The 19,336-nt window shown below is 44.2% G+C and overlaps 1 protein-coding gene across 8 annotated transcripts in view; it reads left to right on the plus strand.

Annotated features, from left to right (window-relative positions):
- Window positions 1–19,336, plus strand: part of LOC130282600 (gastrula zinc finger protein XlCGF26.1-like) — a 381,272-nt gene that overhangs the window by 87,340 nt on the left and 274,596 nt on the right. Inside the window, exon 1 of one of the 8 annotated variants that reach the window (XM_056531001.1) lies at window positions 15,831–15,859. The exons of the other annotated variants lie outside the window; for them this stretch is intronic. The gene's annotated coding sequence lies outside the window, so the exon portion shown is untranslated. Of the gene's footprint in view, window positions 1–15,830; window positions 15,860–19,336 lie in introns of those variants that run through there. 8 annotated transcript variants of the gene reach the window in all.

Below are 19,336 nucleotides of genomic sequence, written 5' to 3' on the forward strand. Positions count from 1 at the left end.
TTTTTTGAACATCTGACCACTTTCACTTTAAGCATTAATAACTCTGGGATGCTTTAACTTTTCATTCTGATTCCGAGATTGTTTTTTCATGACATATTTTACTTTATGTTAGTGGTAAAATGTTGTCGATGCTTGCATCGTTTCTTGGTGAAAGATTCCAAAATTTGATGAAAAAATTGAAAATGTTGAATTTTTTTTAAATTTGAAGCTCTCTGCTTATAAGGAAAATGAATATTCCAAATAAATTATATATTGATTCACATATACAACATGTCTACTTTATGATTGCATCATAAAGTTGAGATGTTTTTACTTTTGGAAGACATCAGAGGGCTTCAAACTATAGCAGCAATTTTCAAATTTTTTACAAAATTTTCAAGATCGAAATTTTTCAGAGACCAGATTTGAAGGACCTTAATATTATAAATTCCCCACAAATGACCCTATTATAAAAACTTCACCCCTCAAAGTATTCAAAATGACATTCAAAAGGTTTGTTAACCCTTTAGGTGTTTCACAGGAATAGCAGCAAATTGAAGGAGAAAATTCAAAATCTTTATTTTTTACACTGGCATGTTCTTGTAGACCCAGTTTTTTAATTTTTACAAGGGGTAAAAGGAGAGAAATCTTCCTAAAATGTGTAACCCAATTTCTCTCGAGTAAGGAAATACCTCATATGTGTATGTCAAGTGTTCGGCGGGTGCACTAGAGGGCTCAGAAGGGAAGGAGCGACAGAGGGATTTTGGAAAGTGAGTTTTTCTGAAATGGTTTTTGTGGGGCATGTTGCATTTAGGAAGCCCCTATGGTGCCAGAACAGCAAAAAAAAAACACATGGCATACTATTTTGGAAACTACACCCCTCAAGGAACGTAACAAGGGGTACAGTGAGCCCTAACACCCCACAGGTGTTTCACGACTTTTCGTTAAAGTTGGATGTGTAAATTATAATTTTTTTCCACTAAAATGCTTGTTCCCCCCCAAATTTTAAATTTTTACAAGGGTTAATAGGAGAAAATGCCCCCCAAAATTTGTAACCCCATCGCTTCTGAGTATGGAAACACCACATATGTGGAGGTCAAGTGCACTGCTGGCGCACTACAATGCTCAGAAGAGAAGGAGTCATATTTGGCTTTTGCAAATCAAATTTTGCTGAAATGGTTTTTCGGGGCCATGTCCCATTTAGGAAGCCCCTATGGTGCCAGGACAGCAAAAAAATCCCACATGGCATACGATTTTGGAAACTACACCCCTCAAGGAACGTAACAAGGGGTACAGTGAGCCTTAACACCCCACAGGTGTTTCACGACTTTTCGTTAAAGTTGGATGTGTAAATTATATATTTTTTTCACTAAAATGCTAGTTTTCCCCCATATTTTACATTTTTACAAGGGGTAATCGGAGAAAATGCCCCCCAAAATTTGTAACTCCATCTCTTCTGAGTATGGAAACACCACATATGTGGATGTCAAGTGCTCTGCTGGCGCACTACAATGCTCAGAAGAGAAGGAGTCACATTTGTAAATTTTGCTGAAATAGGGGGCACATGTCGCATTTAGTGCCAGAACAGCAAAAAAAAAAAAATATCTGTTAATACATTTCTTTGGAGTAAGGACATACCTCGTATCTGGGCGTAGATCGGCTCTGCTCACTGGTCACGGGGGAACAGGAGGGCAGTCAGGGGCCTGGAGCTTCTAGACAGCTGCCTATGGAGCCAGAACGGTGGGACCCCCCTCAAGGGGCATTACATGGGGTACACTAATAACTAACAAGGGGTACAGTGGGACATAAAAGGATAAAACAGGTTATGTTCCCAGAATGATGACCCAGAGCATAGCCAAAACAAAAAAATATGCCCACCCCAAACCCTATGCTCTAAACCATCATTCTGGGAATGTGATGTGTGTGGCCGTCCCTAACCTGTTGCCTCAAATGCGCACCCCGAGAGAGAGCGCTGCGCATTTGAGGCAACATAAAAAGTCCCTGATGATAGTTTCTCAGTGATCCATGACCCATTTTTTTTTAATACCCCCAGAGGTCTTATAATTTTTTTTTGTTTTTTTATGAAATAGTTTTTTTTTGGGCAATTTAGTGGTTTTATGGGGTTAAAATTTGGAATGTACTCTGGACTTGGTACATTGGTACAGTCAAATTATGGAAAATTAAAATGAAGAGGGAAAATTTAGTACTCCATGGAAGTGTGATACTCCCTGAAGCAATCCTTAATGCAGAGGCCCGGATGATCGGGGCAAGTGTCACATTGATAGGTTGTGTCCTCCCGAATCCCCCTCCTGTTACAAACTCTGCATTTTTTCTGGGACCTATAACTCCAGTTTCTTGGGAAGTCCGGCCTGCTCTTTCCCGGTCAGCAAAAATCAGGACCTTTAGGACTTCTTCTTGGAACTGGAGGTATGTCCCTGTGTTGCCAGCATTCCGGTACAGTACAAAAGAGTTGTACATGGCAACCTGTACCATGTAGACCGCAACTTTTTTGTACCATACACGTGTTTTCCGCATGGCCATGTATGGCTTGAGGACTTGATCAGAAAGATCAACTCCCCCCATATACTGATTGTAGTCCAGAATACAATCAGGCTTGAGGACCGTTGTTGTGGTACCTCGCACAGGGACAGGTGAGCTGCTGCTACCATGAATAGTGGTCAGCATAAGGACATCCCTCTTATCCTTATACTTGACCCAGCAACAGGTTTTCATAGGTAAGGGCACGGGACTCACCCTTGGGAATAGGTGTCTGGATCAAATTTAGAGGGAGGCCTCTCTGGTTTCTCCGCATGGTCCCACAAGTGGACGTGGATCTGGCGGCAAGGGATGTGAAGAGAGGGATGCTGGTATAAAAGTTTTCCACGTACCCTTAACCCTTATCCAGCAATGGGTGCATAAGGTCCCAAACGATTTTCCCTCTAACACCCAGAGTGGGGGGACACTCTGGGGGTTCAATACGGGAATCTCGTCCCTCATACACTCTAAACTTGAGAGTGTACCCGGAGGTACTCTCACAAAGTTTATAGAGCTTCACGCCATACCGCGCCCGCTTCGAGGGAATGTACTGGCAGAAGATAAGTCTCCCCTTAAAACTGATAAGAGACTCATCACCCGAGAGCTCCCTAAGCGGTACGTAGGCCTCCAAAAATTTGGCCCCAAAGTGATCAATGACCGGCCTCACTTTGTAAAGCCGGTCATAGGTGGGATCACCTCGGGGTTGACATGCTTCATTATCTGCATAATGAAGGCAATTCCAAATAGCCTTGAACCGCTTACGTGTCATGGCCATACTGTACAGCGGGGTCTGGTATAGGATGTCCCCGCTAAAGTACTGCCTGACACTGTGCTTTTTGACCAGGCCCATATGCAACACGAGGCCCCAAAATGTTCTCATTTCTGCTGCACTGACGGCGTACCATTCATTGGACCTGGCCAAAAAAGAATCTGGGTGGTGGGCGATTAATTTTTCTTTTTAAATTTTTTTAAACTTTATTATATTGATTTCCCTACCTTTCCCTCTGGTGGATTCTGTCCCTGATCTTGGTGATCTTCGGGTCTCCTGAGGTGATCCAATGGGTACAGAGGGGTCCCTGGCTCCTCTTGCAGCTCTGACCGCTGAATGAACCCAGCTAACGGTCAGCGCTGCAGAGGATGCCGTTTAACCCCTCCCCTGCTGGCTGCTATTGGCTGGATGATCGTCCAGCCAATAGCTGCTCTCCTGGGGGGGGGGGGGGGGGTGAAATCGCCACCTCCCCATAGATACAGAAGGTGATAGGTGATTCTACACCCCCGATCACCTTGTGTCTCCGGGTCACAACACCTATTCTACAAAAAAAAAAGTATTTTAATGCAATTAAAAAGTAAGTGCTGGCCACAACATAACGCGTTTCAGGGCATACAGCGCCCCTTCCTCAGATGTGTAAAAAGGGCATGCCATTTTTACACATCTGAGGAAGGGGCGCTGTATGCCCTGAAACGCGTTATGTTGTGGCCAGTACTTACTTTTTAATTGCATGAAAAAAAAATTTGGGTGTCAAAAATATATGTGCACCATCTCCTCCTTGAAACGAAGCGGTTGCGCCTGGACCTGTTTTTTTTTGTTGTGTGTTTGTTACATATCCTGGACTCCCACGGTGGATCAGTGGATCTTCATCCGGCACCCGGTGGCTGCACTGCACATTTACTTGACAAAACGCTATAAGTTGTTGTGTGTTACCCACACAACAACAACAACAATAACAGGTGAGTGGGTCTAAAATCATCCACTAGCCTGTTTCTTTGTTTGAAGACTACTACGCAATGAGAGGCTCTGCTGTTCCTTTTGTTCACATATAGATACCGTGAACTTAAGTATGGAAGTGGTTTATTGAAATATATAGACATAATGTATAATAGAATATAACACAATAAAATAAAGTGGACCTGTATGCATAGGTGGTTAAATATTTAACCCCCTCCCGCTATTGGACGTATGCATACGTCCAGGCGAATTACACGTTCGCGCAAATGGACATATGCATATGTCCAAGCGATCTCCTGCTCTGCCGCGGGCAGCTCAGGAGATCGCGGGTGGGACTCAGCTGTCAATCACAACCGGAGTCCCACCGCAGCTGCCGGGGCCGCGATCGCGCCGGTCCCGGCAGCATTAACCCCATAGATGCCGTGATCAGTTCTGATCACGGCATCTATGGTGTTTGCAGGGGGAGCGCTCTCCCCCTGCCCATCAACGGCGGCTCCGCGATAAAATAAGGGGGATCGAGGGTGTCCAAGACACCCTCGATCCCCCTTGAAGAGATAGGAGTGAGGTGGCAGGGTTGCCACCCCTCCTATCCCTGCTATTGATCGGCCGAGCGACCGACCAATAGCAGACTGGGGGCGGGGGGGTTAAAGTTCGGTTCCCCTCCGCTATGCCCACCCATCGGTGTCCGGGCACAGCGGGGGGAACCGTGTAGTAGCGGCGGCGGCAGCGGCGGCAGCGGCGGTCACTTACCCGGCGGCGGCTGTGATCACGGTGGCGGTGGAGGTGAGTATGACGCCGCGTGTCCGGGAGTCTGTTGCCTAGCAACATCTGCAGGGCGACAGTTTAGAGAGTGGTCTCTAAACTGTCGCCCTCCAGATGTTGCAAAACTACAACTCCCACCATGCATTGACAGCTGTTTGCTGTGTTGGCATGCTGGGAGTTGTAGTTTTGCAAGATTTAGAGGGGTTCAGGCTAGAGATCACTGACAGTGGTCTCTAAACTGTAGCCCTCCAGATGTTACAAAACTACAACTCCCAGCATGCCCAGACAGCAGTTTGCTGTCTTAGCATGCTGAGATTTGTAGTTTTGCAACATCTGGAGGGCCACAGTTTAGAGACCACTGTCAGTGATCTCCAGCCTGAACCCCTCTAAATCTTGCAAAACTACAACTCCCAGCACTCAGGAACAGCAAATGGCTGTCTCGGCATGCTGGGAGTTGTACTTGCGTGCCTCCAGCTGTTGCATAACTACATCTCCCAGCATTCCCTTTGGCAATCAGTACATGCTGAGAGTTGTAGTTCTGCAACAGCTGGAGGCACACTGGTTGGGAAATACCGAGTTAGGTAATAGGTTCTATTACCTAACTCAGTATTTTCCAACCAGTGTGCCTCCAGCTAATGCAAAACTACAACTCCCAGCATGCACGTTATGTCAGTGCATGATGGGAGTTGTAGTTTTGCCCCCCCCCCCCTCCCATGTGAATGTACAGGTTACATTCACACTGGCGGCGGATTACAGTGAGTTCCCTGCTTCAAGTTTGAGCTGCAGCAGCCGCAGCTCAAACTCCTAGCGGGAGACTCAGTGTAATCTGCCGTCAGTGTGAATGTAACCTAAAAACACTACACTAACATAAAATAAAGAGTAAAACACTACATATACACACGTACACTGCCCCCCCACCACCACCCCTTCCCCCCCAATAAAAATGAAAAACGTATCCTACAGCAGTGTTTCCAAAACGGAGTCTCCAGCAGTTGCAAAACAATAACTCCCAGCATTTCCGGACAACCATTGACTGTCCAAGCATGCTGGGAGTTTAGCAACAGCTGGAGGCACCCTGTTTGAGAATCACTGGTGTAGAATACCCCTATGTCCACCCCTATGCAAATCCCTAATTTAGGCCTCAAATGCGCATGGCGCTCTCACTTTGGAGCCCTGTCGTATTTCAAGGCAACAGTTTAGGGCCACATATGGGGTATCGCCGTACTCGGGAGAAATTGCCTAACAAATTTTGGGGGGCTTTTTCTCCTTTTACCCCTTATGAAAAGGTAAAGTTGGGGTCTACACCAGCATGTTAGTGTAAAAAAAAAACATTTTTGTACACTAACATACTGGTGTTGCCCCATACTTTAAAATTTCACAAGCGGTAAACGAAAAAAAGCCTCCAAAATTTGTAACGCAATTTCTCCTGAGGACGGAGATACCCCATATGTGGGCGCAAAGTGTTCTGGGGACGCACAACAAGGCTCAGAAGGGAGAGTGCACCATGTAAATTTGAGGTCTAAATTGGTGATTTGCACAGGGGTGGCTGATTTTACAGCGGTTCTGACATAAGTGCAAAACAATAAATACCCACATGTGACCCCATTTTTGAAACTACACCCCTCACGGAATGTAACAAGGGGTACAGTGAGCATTTACACCCCACAGGTGTCTGACAGATCTTTGATACAGGGGTCTGTGAAAATGAAAAATAAAATTTTTAATTTGCACAGCCCACTGTTCCAAAGATCCGTCAAATGCCAGTGGGGTGTAAATTCTCCCTGCACCCCTTATTACCTTCCGTGAGGGGTGTAGTTTTAAAAATGGGGTCACATGTGGGGGGGGTCCACTGTTCTGGCACCACGGGGGGGCTTTGGAAATGCACATGGCCAAATTCTCTCTCCAAAAGCTCAATGATGCTCCTTCTCTTCTGAGCATTGTAGTTCGCCCCCAGTGCACTTCACGTCCACTTATTGGGTATTTCCATACTCAGAAGAGATGGGGTTACAAATTTTGGGGGGTATTTTCTGCTATTATCCCTTATAAAAATGTAAAATTTTGGGGAAAACAAGCATTTTAGTGTAAAAAAATAATTTTTTTTTTACATATGCAAAAGTCGTGAAACACCTGTGGGGTATTAAGGTTCACTTTACCCCTTGTTACGTTCCCCAAGGGGTCTAGTTTCCAAAATGGTATGCCATGTGGTTTTTTTTTTCTGTCCTGGCACCATAGGTGCTTCCTAAATGCGGCATGTCCCCAGAGCAAAATTTGCTTCCAAAAAGCCAAATGTGACTCCTTCTCTTCTGAGACCTGTAGTGCGCCAGCAGAGCACTTTTCATCCCCATATTGGGTGTTTTCTGAATCGGGAGAAATTGAGCTTCAAATTTTGGGGGGTATTTTCTGCTATTACCTTTTTTAAAAATGTTAAATTTTTGCTAAACCAAGCATTTTTGGTAAAAAAATAAAAAATTTTTTACATATGCAAAAGTCGTGAAACACCTGTGGGGTATTAAGGTTCACTTTATCCCTTGTTACGTTCCTCAAGGAGTCTAGTTTCCAAAATGGTATGCCATGTCATTTTTTTTGCTGTCCTGGCACCATAGGAGCTTCCTAAATGCGACATGCCCCCCGAGCAAAATTTGCTCTCAAAAAGCCAAATATGACTCCTTCTCTTCTGAGCATTGTAGTTCGCCCGTAATGCACTTCAGGTCAACTTATGGGGTATCCCAAACTTACAGAGGAGATGGGGTTACAAATTTTGGGGGGTATTTACTGCTATTAACCCTTGCAAAAATGTGAAATTTTGGGGGAAACACACATTTTTGTGAAAATTATTATTTTTTTTTTACATATGCAAAAGTCATGAAACACATGTGAGGTATTAAGTAAAATATGTGAAGAGAAAAAACACAGAAGTGGCGCCTTGATGGTGCCTTTACCTTTCTAGTTATAGGAGGTAAGGGGGGGGGGATTTAGCGGGGAAGGATAGGGAGATTTTCTGCTCACCTTTCAGAGTTGTGCTGCATAACAGGCACAACTCTGCGATGCATATAGGCTGGTATGCGGCAAGGTTCCGGGGCCGCTGACTGCTGGATCTGCTGGCTGATGTTCTTGCTTGTCTCCGGTGCTGCGGGGTGTCACCTGGTGCCGGTGATGTGGAGCGCTGATTTTGTGGAGTAGACACCGTCCTCTGGTGTACTCCAGATGTTCAGATGTGATCCGCTTGGCAGAGTCGGCAGATGCGGTCAGCTGGATGATCCCCTCGATGTGTGCTGGTACCTTGCGGCCAGTGCGCGGTGGAGATCGGGGTGAGCAGTCGGGTGCCACTATCCTTTAAGTCCCGATGATGTGGCGAGGAAAAGAGCCTTAGGTTGGTGATCGGGAGCAGCTTTCTGCCGAGACCGCTGGCAGGCGGTGGCAATAGTACAGGAGCAGGATGCGGGAGATCCCACACGGGGATTTATCCCAGAAAAAACCTCGGCGTGTGAAAGCGCTTCTCCGTTGCAAAAAATTTGGTTGCTGTAAACTTCTTGGATAAGAAGGGGGGATTTATTGACGGTTGGGTTTACAGAAATAAAGAACACAAAAAGTAAAAAAGTAAAAAATAGAAAATAAAAAAATATAAAGCATAAAGCAAACAGGATTGGACAACGCGTTTCAAAAGGGTATCCCTTTCTTCTTCAGGTCTGCTGGCTTAATGTAACAAGTGTGCTTATATACACAGTGTGAGGGGTGTGGTCACAGGGGGCTGGGCTGTGACGTCCGTCCCTCCAGGCTTCTGGGGGGAGTGTCTGGAGACTAGAACTGAGGTCCCTTTAACATAACTGAAATCTCTCCATTAGAACCAATAGACTAGTGTGGGTCTATGGTAGATGCTGTGGGCTGGGAAACAAGCTAAGCAGTACTTGTGATGGTTTGAGGCTGTATGGGAGATGTCTGAGAGCTACCTAAATAGAGGTATATTCTTTAATTGAAAATTACACTTAGGGTTAATTGGTATGTGGCTCCTGTGTAGTAATGGTTACATTTATAACATTGTGGTGAGCATGATTGACAAGTGAGGAAGTAATTCATAAACAATGTTACATGGTAATCGATAGTGGATGGATATGGTTGACATTATAACATTGCAACAGATGTATGAGTATGATGGACATGACTGGGATATAGTCAATAAAGTTTTGGTTTGAACTATTGTGGTAAGTGCTGTTGGTTAACAAAGAGCTGCAGAGGCTAGGTTAGCCCTTTTAGGCGGTGCTAAAAGGTCTGGAATTGGATGGCAAGAGAAAAAAGATTTTTTTGCATGGATTCAGGTTTCCTTTTTATGTGATCAGTTCTGTGGCCTCATTAAGCCCATATGGCTGCAAAGTTTCAAGGCGGTAGATCCAGAACATCTCTCGTTTTTTTAAAGTGGAAAATCTATCATTTTGGTGTGGTGGGATATGGTCTATGGGGCAGATTTTAATTGGTTTTTTTTCTTCTCTATGCATTTCGGAGCAGTGTTTGGAGAGACTGTGCAGAGCGAAGTTCCGTTTGATGTTATTCCTGTGTTGGTTTAGTCTGATGTGGAGTTCTTGGGTGGTCCGACCGACATACTGTTTGTTGCAAGTGCAGGTGATTAAGTAGATAACGAAACTGGATTTGCAGGTGAGTGGATATTTGATGTTATGTTTTTCGTTGGTTCTTAGATTTAAGAAGGTGGTTTGCTTGTGGTCAATTGTGGCACAGCAGAGGCACCTTTTGGTTCCACATCTGGAAGCACCTTTGGTTTTTGTACTGGAGTGGTTGGTGTGGCAATTGGTATGTCGCTTGAGTCTGCTGGGGGCGATTAGATTTTTGATGTTTGGTGCTCTCCTGAAAGTTACTCCTGGATTCCTCGGTAGGGATTTTTGTAGGATGGTGTCATTTTGAAGGATGTGCCAATGTTTTTGGAGTATGGTTCTGATTGCATTGTGAGATGAGTTGTAGGTAGTGATAAAGTTCAGTTTGATTTGGTTGTCTGGGTTTTCTGGGTTTTTCTTTGGTTGTAAGCAGTCATCTTGCGTTAGGGTTTTGGTCTTGTTGTAGGCTTCGTTCAGAATTTGTTTTGGGTATCCTTTTGAGAGAAAGCGTTTTTGTAGAATCTTCGCTTGGGATTTGAAGGTGTAATCTGAGGTACAGTTTTTCCGGATACGTTTGTACTGGTTGAATGGGATATTGAGTTTCCACTTTTTGTAGTGTCCACTGTTGTAAGGGAGGTAGCTGTTGGAATCAACTTTTTTGAAATGTGTTGCAGTGATGATGCTGTTGTCCGTATGAGAGATTTCGAGGTCCAGAAAGTCTATGGTTTCTGCAGATATGTTTGATGTGAGTATGATCCCCCAGTCGTTTTTATTGATGCTGTTGATGAGTTCTTGGATGAGTTGGGGAGGTCCATTCCATAGCATGAACAGATCATCTATATATCGACGGTACAGTACCGTGTGTTGTTGGAAGAGTGGATGTGATGTTATGAAGGTTTTCTCAAAGGTGCCCATCACTAGATTTGCATACGATGGTGCCACCCGAGTCCCCATCGCAGTGCCCCGCGTCTGGTGGTAGGTGGCACCATCGTATGTGAAGAAATTGTTGTTTAGGATGATGTCCAGACATTTGAGCAGAAAGGTACATTGTTGTTGTGGAATGTTGGGGTCCTCTTCTAGAGTGCTTCTGACGCAATCCAGTCCTATGTTGTGTTTGATGTTGGAGTATAATGCTGTGACATCCATTGTGACAAAAATGAGGTTGTTGTGCCAGGGGATTGGGCGTAGTAGATTAATGAGGTCGTCTGAGCTTTTCAGATAGCTTGGGAGAGATTGGACATAGTCCTGTAGTATCAGATCCAGATAGTGAGAGATTTGGGATGTGTGGCTATTGATGCCGGAGATGATTGGTCTCCCTGGGGGCTGTGTTTGGTTTTTGTGGATCTTGGGTAAGTGGTAGTAGAATGGAACGGAAGGATTGTCGATGTAGAGGAATTTCTTTTCTGCTTTGGTGATTACGTTGTCAGTAAATGCTTTATTGAGTGTTTCTTTGATCCTTTCTTGTAATTGAGGGTATGGGTTATGGGTGAGCTTTTGGTAGTAGTCCTTATCTTGTAGGATTTTCAGAGCTTCTGCATGATAGTCCTCATAATCTTGTAGAACTATACCTCCTCCTTTGTCGGCGGATCTTATGACCAGGTTTGTGTTGTCTTTAAGTTTTTTCAGAGCTTCTTTCTCTTTCCTAGTTAGGGATCCGTTTTTAGTTTTTTTGCTGTGGTTGATAGGAAGTTTTTTGAGGTCTTGTGCCACAAGGTCATGAAAGGTTTTGATTAGATGTCCTTGGCTGTGGATGGGGTAAAATTGAGATTTATTTTTAACAAGAGGATGCTTTCCTTCAAGGGGATTTGCTTCCTTGGATTCAGTTTTTTTAAACCATTCTTGGTTGGGTAACGAGAAATGTCTCTGCAAGGTGAGTTTCATTGTAAATTTATGCAAGTCCAGGAATAAAGTGAAATCGTCTGGTTTATTGACTGGGCAATAGGATAGCCCTTTCTTTAGAAGAGATAGTTCATATGGATTGAGAGTTTGTTTGGATAAATTGAAGATTTTTATGGTTGTTTCCGTATCTTTGTTGTTGTCTTTGTCCTCATGAGTTATTGGGATAGTGTTTTCTTTTCTCTTTTTCGTTTGTTTTCCTCCTCTTGTTCCCCTCCTATGTTTTTTCTTTTCATTGGGGTTATAGGTAGAAAAAATTGCTCTATTTTCTTCTTGGAGGTTGGTTTCTGGCTGAGTTCTAAAAAATGTTCTGAGGAGGAAGTGCTCGGAATTGAGGTAGTGGTGTTTTTGCACGGTTGGAGGAATGGGACAAAATTCCGGTTGTTATTGCCAGTGTTGTCAATAGTGAGAATGTCTTGATCTTTCTTTGGAGGTGTCTTGATTGGAGTGAGAGAGATGAGTGGTTCGGTGCTGGCGACCTCTTGGTGGGGGTAGTCCTCATGTGTAGATAAATTCGCCAGTTGGGATATAGATGGAGAGGTTTCTTGGGAGGGAATGCTCTGATGAGTGGTGATGGGTGATGAAGGTTTTGGTTGAGAGGCTGGTGATTTATGGATGTGTTTCTTCAGGGCTTCTATAGTTTGCATGATGTCGTTGATTTTGGCTTGTCTCGGGGTAAGAGTTGTGGGTGGGGGGTTGGTTGAGGCGTGATTCGGGTGTTTTTTGTTAGGTGTGTTGGGATGTTTCTGAGTGTTGGGAGTGTTGGTATGTTTCTGGATTGTGGGAGTATTGGGGATGGTGGTAGTTTGGTTGGTGATGTTTGAGCGCGGAGTGGTTATTTTGCGTGTGGTAGGGGTTCTCCTGGGGGAGTTGGAAGGTATGTCTTGGTAACGGGTGATGTGGGATTTTGTGTAGGTCCGGTTTTTGAATTGGTAAGTTTTGTAGGTCGGTGGTTGATGGCTTTTATTGGGAGTGGTGGCAGATTTGGGTTTGGTAGGTCGATCGGAGTTGTCGGGTGAAGGGTCTCTGGGTGATTTGTTTTTGTTCCATATTCTGTAATTGCCTTTTGTGCGATCGGATCTGTCACGTTTGAGTTTTGATGCCTTTTTGGAGATGGTTTCCTGCTGTATTTTTGTTATTCTGGTGGTAAGATTTCTGTTTATTTTATTGTAGTCAGGGTGGTCTGTGTACTCACTTAGTTCTAGGATTGTTAATTGTATTTCGTTGGTAAGTTTGGTTAGTAGTGTGGTTCTTTTTTTGGTAATGTGTTGCATCATCATGTTGGAACAGACAGATAACAAATCATCCCATTCCCTACAATATACATCATCATTTTTGAAAGTTGGTTCATTCAATAACCTTAAACCCCTAGGCGCGAGATTCTCATTCAGATAGATGTTTAGAAAGTCAATGTCGAGGCTATGTCTCAGTTCATCTTGTAATAGAGTCTCTAATCTTTGGAACAAAGTGATCATAGAGGCCGTGTCAGTGGCAGATACTGGCACGGCCTCAGTACCTCTGATATCCAGATGTGTAGAGCCGGTAAGTTCCAAGATCAGCTTTTCCCTGTCAGGTAATCTGCTGGTAAAATATTCCATTGTGGATGCGGGTTTCTCTGTCACTATCCGGCAGCCCTCTGTGCTGGTCCGCTGTGGACCGGTCCGGTGCTCTTTTTGGGGAGACCGCTTGAGATGAGTAAAATATGTGAAGAGAAAAAACACAGAAGTGGCGCCTTGATGGTGCCTTTACCTTTCTAGTTATAGGAGGTAAGGGGGGGGGGGATTTAGCGGGGAAGGATAGGGAGATTTTCTGCTCACCTTTCAGAGTTGTGCTGCATAACAGGCACAACTCTGCGATGCATATAGGCTGGTATGCGGCAAGGTTCCGGGGCCGCTGACTGCTGGATCTGCTGGCTGATGTTCTTGCTTGTCTCCGGTGCTGCGGGGTGTCACCTGGTGCCGGTGATGTGGAGCGCTGATTTTGTGGAGTAGACACCGTCCTCTGGTGTACTCCAGATGTTCAGATGTGATCCGCTTGGCAGAGTCGGCAGATGCGGTCAGCTGGATGATCCCCTCGATGTGTGCTGGTACCTTGCTTCCAGTGCGCGGTGGAGATCGGGGTGAGCAGTCGGGTGCCACTATCCTTTAAGTCCCGATGATGTGGCGAGGAAAAGAGCCTTAGGTTGGTGATCGGGAGCAGCTTTCTGCCGAGACCGCTGACAGGCGGTGGCAATAGTACAGGAGCAGGATGCGGGAGATCCCACACGGGGATTTATCCCAGAAAAAACCTCGGCGTGTGAAAGCGCTTCTCCGTTGCAAAAAATTTGGTTGCTGTAAACTTCTTGGATAAGAAGGGGGGATTTATTGACGGTTGGGTTTACAGAAATAAAGAACACAAAAAGTAAAAAAGTAAAAAATAGAAAATAAAAAAATATAAAGCATAAAGCAAACAGGATTGGACAACGCGTTTCAAAAGGGTATCCCTTTCTTCTTCAGGTCTGCTGGCTTAATGTAACAAGTGTGCTTATATACACAGTGTGAGGGGTGTGGTCACAGGGGGCTGGGCTGTGACGTCCGTCCCTCCAGGCTTCTGGGGGGAGTGTCTGGAGACTAGAACTGAGGTCCCTTTAACATAACTGAAATCTCTCCATTAGAACCAATAGACTAGTGTGGGTCTATGGTAGATGCTGTGGGCTGGGAAACAAGCTAAGCAGTACTTGTGATGGTTTGAGGCTGTATGGGAGATGTCTGAGAGCTACCTAAATAGAGGTAAATTCTTTAATTGAAAATTACACTTAGGGTTAATTGGTATGTGGCTCCTGTGTAGTAATGGTTACATTTATAACATTGTGGTGAGCATGATTGACAAGTGAGGAAGTAATTCATAAACAATGTTACATGGTAATCGATAGTGGATGGATATGGTTGACATTATAACATTGCAACAGATGTATGAGTATGATGGACATGACTGGGATATAGTCAATAAAGTTTTGGTTTGAACTATTGTGGTAAGTGCTGTTGGTTAACAAAGAGCTGCAGAGGCTAGGTTAGCCCTTTTAGGCGGTGCTAAAAGGTCTGGAATTGGATGGCAAGAGAAAAAAGATTTTTTTGCATGGATTCAGGTTTCCTTTTTATGTGATCAGTTCTGTGGCCTCATTAAGCCCATATGGCTGCAAAGTTTCAAGGCGGTAGATCCAGAACATCTCTCGTTTTTTTAAAGTGGAAAATCTATCATTTTGGTGTGGTGGGATATGGTCTATGGGGCAGATTTTAATTGGTTTTTTTCTTCTCTATGCATTTCGGAGCAGTGTTTGGAGAGACTGTGCAGAGCGAAGTTCCGTTTGATGTTATTCCTGTGTTGGTTTAGTCTGATGTGGAGTTCTTGGGTGGTCCGACCGACATACTGTTTGTTGCAAGTGCAGGTGATTAAGTAGATAACGAAACTGGATTTGCAGGTGAGTGGATATTTGATGTTATGTTTTTCGTTGGTTCTTAGATTTAAGAAGGTGGTTTGCTTGTGGTCAATTGTGGCACAGCAGAGGCACCTTTTGGTTCCACATCTGGAAGCACCTTTGGTTTTTGTACTGGAGTGGTTGGTGTGGCAATTGGTATGTCGCTTGAGTCTGCTGGGGGCGATTAGATTTTTGATGTTTGGTGCTCTCCTGAAAGTTACTCCTGGATTCCTCGGTAGGGATTTTTGTAGGATGGTGTCATTTTGAAGGATGTGCCAATGTTTTTGGAGTATGGTTCTGATTGCATTGTGAGATGAGTTGTAGGTAGTGATAAAGTTCAGTTTGATTTGGTTGTCTGGGTTTTCTGGGTTTTTCTTTGGTTGTAAGCAGTCATCTTGCGTTAGGGTTTTGGTCTTGTTGTAGGCTTCGTTCAGAATTTGTTTTGGGTATCCTTTTGAGAGAAAGCGTTTTTGTCACCCCGCAGCACCGGAGACAAGCAAGAACATCAGCCAGCAGATCCAGCAGTCAGCGGCCCCGGAACCTTGCCGCATACCAGCCTGTATGCATCGCAGAGTTGTGCCTGTTATGCAGCACAACTCTGAAAGGTGAGCAGAAAATCTCCCTATCCTTCCCCGCTAAATCCCCCCCCCCCTTACCTCCTATAACTAGAAAGGTAAAGGCACCATCAAGGCGCCACTTCTGTGTTTTTTCTCTTCACATATTTTACTCATCTCAAGCGGTCTCCCCAAAAAGAGCACCGGACCGGTCCACAGCGGACCAGCACAGAGGGCTGCCGGATAGTGACAGAGAAACCCGCATCCACAATGGAATATTTTACCAGCAGATTACCTGACAGGGAAAAGCTGATCTTGGAACTTACCGGCTCTACACATCTGGATATCAGAGGTACTGAGGCCGTGCCAGTATCTGCCACTGACACGGCCTCTATGATCACTTTGTTCCAAAGATTAGAGACTCTATTACAAGATGAACTGAGACATAGCCTCGACATTGACTTTCTAAACATCTATCTGAATGAGAATCTCGCGCCTAGGGGTTTAAGGTTATTGAATGAACCAACTTTCAAAAATGATGATGTATATTGTAGGGAATGGGATGATTTGTTATCTGTCTGTTCCAACATGATGATGCAACACATTACCAAAAAAAGAACCACACTACTAACCAAACTTACCAACGAAATACAATTAACAATCCTAGAACTAAGTGAGTACACAGACCACCCTGACTACAATAAAATAAACAGAAATCTTACCACCAGAATAACAAAAATACAGCAGGAAACCATCTCCAAAAAGGCATCAAAACTCAAACGTGACAGATCCGATCGCACAAAAGGCAATTACAGAATATGGAACAAAAACAAATCACCCAGAGACCCTTCACCCGACAACTCCGATCGACCTACCAAACCCAAATCTGCCACCACTCCCAATAAAAGCCATCAACCACCGACCTAAAAAACTTACCAATTCAAAAACCGGACCTACACAAAATCCCACATCACCCGTTACCAAGACATACCTTCCAACTCCCCCAGGAGAACCCCTACCACACGCAAAATAACCACTCCGCGCTCAAACATCACCAACCAAACTACCACCATCCCCAATACTCCCACAATCCAGAAACATACCAACACTCCCAACACTCAGAAACATCCCAACACACCTAACAAAAAACACCCGAATCACGCCTCAACCAACCCCCCACCCACAACTCTTACCCCGAGACAAGCCAAAATCAACGACATCATGCAAACTATAGAAGCCCTGAAGAAACACATCCATAAATCACCAGCCTCTCAACCAAAACCTTCATCACCCATCACCACTCATCAGAGCATTCCCTCCCAAGAAACCTCTCCATCTATATCCCAACTGGCGAATTTATCTACACATGAGGACTACCCCCACCAAGAGGTCGCCAGCACCGAACCACTCATCTCTCTCACTCCAATCAAGACACCTCCAAAGAAAGATCAAGACATTCTCACTATTGACAACACTGGCAATAACAACCGGAATTTTGTCCCATTCCTCCAACCGTGCAAAAACACCACTACCTCAATTCCGAGCACTTCCTCCTCAGAACATTTTTTAGAACTCAGACAGAAACCAACCTCCAAGAAGAAAATAGAGCAATTTTTTCTACCTATAACCCCAATGAAAAGAAAAAACATATGAGGGGAACAAGAGGAGGAAAACAAACGAAAAAGAGAAAAGAAAACACTATCCCAATAACTCATGAGGACAAAGACAACAACAAAGATACGGAAACAACCATAAAAATCTTCAATTTATCCAAACAAACTCTCAATCCATATGAACTATCTCTTCTAAAGAAAGGGCTATCCTATTGCCCAGTCAATAAACCAGACGATTTCACTTTATTCCTTCACCTTGCAGAGACATTTCTCGTTACCCAACCAAGAATGGTTTAAAAAAACTGAATCCAAGGAAGCAAATCCCCTTGAAGGAAAGCATCCTCTTGTTAAAAATAAATCTCAATTTTACCCCATCCACAGCCAAGGACATCTAATCAAAACCTTTCATGACCTTGTGGCACAAGACCTCAAAAAACTTCCTATCAACCACAGCAAAAAAACTAAAAACGGATCCCTAACTAGGAAAGAGAAAGAAGCTCTGAAAAAACTTAAAGACAACACAAACCTGGTCATAAGATCCGCCGACAAAGGAGGAGGTATAGTTCTACAAGATTATGAGGACTATCATGCAGAAGCTCTGAAAATCCTACAAGATAAGGACTACTACCAAAAGCTCACCCATAACCCATACCCTCAATTACAAGAAAGGATCAAAGAAACACTCAATAAAGCATTTACTGACAACGTAATCACCAAAGCAGAAAAGAAATTCCTCTACATCGACAATCCTTCCGTTCCATTCTACTACCACTTACCCAAGATCCACAAAAACCAAACACAGCCCCCAGGGAGACCAATCATCTCCGGCATCAATAGCCACACATCCCAAATCTCTCACTATCTGGATCTGATACTACAGGACTATGTCCAATCTCTCCCAAGCTATCTGAAAAGCTCAGACGACCTCATTAATCTACTACGCCCAATCCCCTGGCACAACAACCTCATTTTTGTCACAATGGATGTCACAGCATTATACTCCAACATCAAACACAACATAGGACTGGATTGCGTCAGAAGCACTCTAGAAGAGGACCCCAACATTCCACAACAACAATGTACCTTTCTGCTCAAATGTCTGGACATCATCCTAAACAACAATTTCTTCACATACGATGGTGCCACCTACCACCAGACGCGGGGCACTGCGATGGGGACTCGGGTGGCACCATCGTATGCAAATCTAGTGATGGGCACCTTTGAGAAAACCTTCATAACATCACATCCACTCTTCCAACAACACACGGTACTGTACCGTCGATATATAGATGATCTGTTCATGCTATGGAATGGACCTCCCCAACTCATCCAAGAACTCATCAACAGCATCAATAAAAACGACTGGGGGATCATACTCACATCAAACATATCTGCAGAAACCATAGACTTTCTGGACCTCGAAATCTCTCATACGGACAACAGCATCATCACTGCAACACATTTCAAAAAAGTTGATTCCAACAGCTACCTCCCTTACAACAGTGGACACTACAAAAAGTGGAAACTCAATATCCCATTCAACCAGTACAAACGTATCCGGAAAAACTGTACCTCAGATTACACCTTCAAATCCCAAGCGAAGATTCTACAAAAACGCTTTCTCTCAAAAGGATACCCAAAACAAATTCTGAACGAAGCCTACAACAAGACCAAAACCCTAACGCAAGATGACTGCTTACAACCAAAGAAAAACCCAGAAAACCCAGACAACCAAATCAAACTGAACTTTATCACTACCTACAACTCATCTCACAATGCAATCAGAACCATACTCCAAAAACATTGGCACATCCTTCAAAATGACACCATCCTACAAAAATCCCTACCGAGGAATCCAGGAGTAACTTTCAGGAGAGCACCAAACATCAAAAATCTAATCGCCCCCAGCAGACTCAAGCGACATACCAATTGCCACACCAACCACTCCAGTACAAAAACCAAAGGTGCTTCCAGATGTGGAACCAAAAGGTGCCTCTGCTGTGCCACAATTGACCACAAGCAAACCACCTTCTTAAATCTAAGAACCAACGAAAAACATAACATCAAATATCCACTCACCTGCAAATCCAGTTTCGTTATCTACTTAATCACCTGCACTTGCAACAAACAGTATGTCGGTCGGACCACCCAAGAACTCCACATCAGACTAAACCAACACAGGAATAACATCAAACGGAACTTCGCTCTGCACAGTC

Source organism: Hyla sarda, chromosome 7 (assembly GCF_029499605.1).
Source record: "Hyla sarda isolate aHylSar1 chromosome 7, aHylSar1.hap1, whole genome shotgun sequence".
Lineage (NCBI taxonomy): Eukaryota > Metazoa > Chordata > Amphibia > Anura > Hylidae > Hyla > Hyla sarda.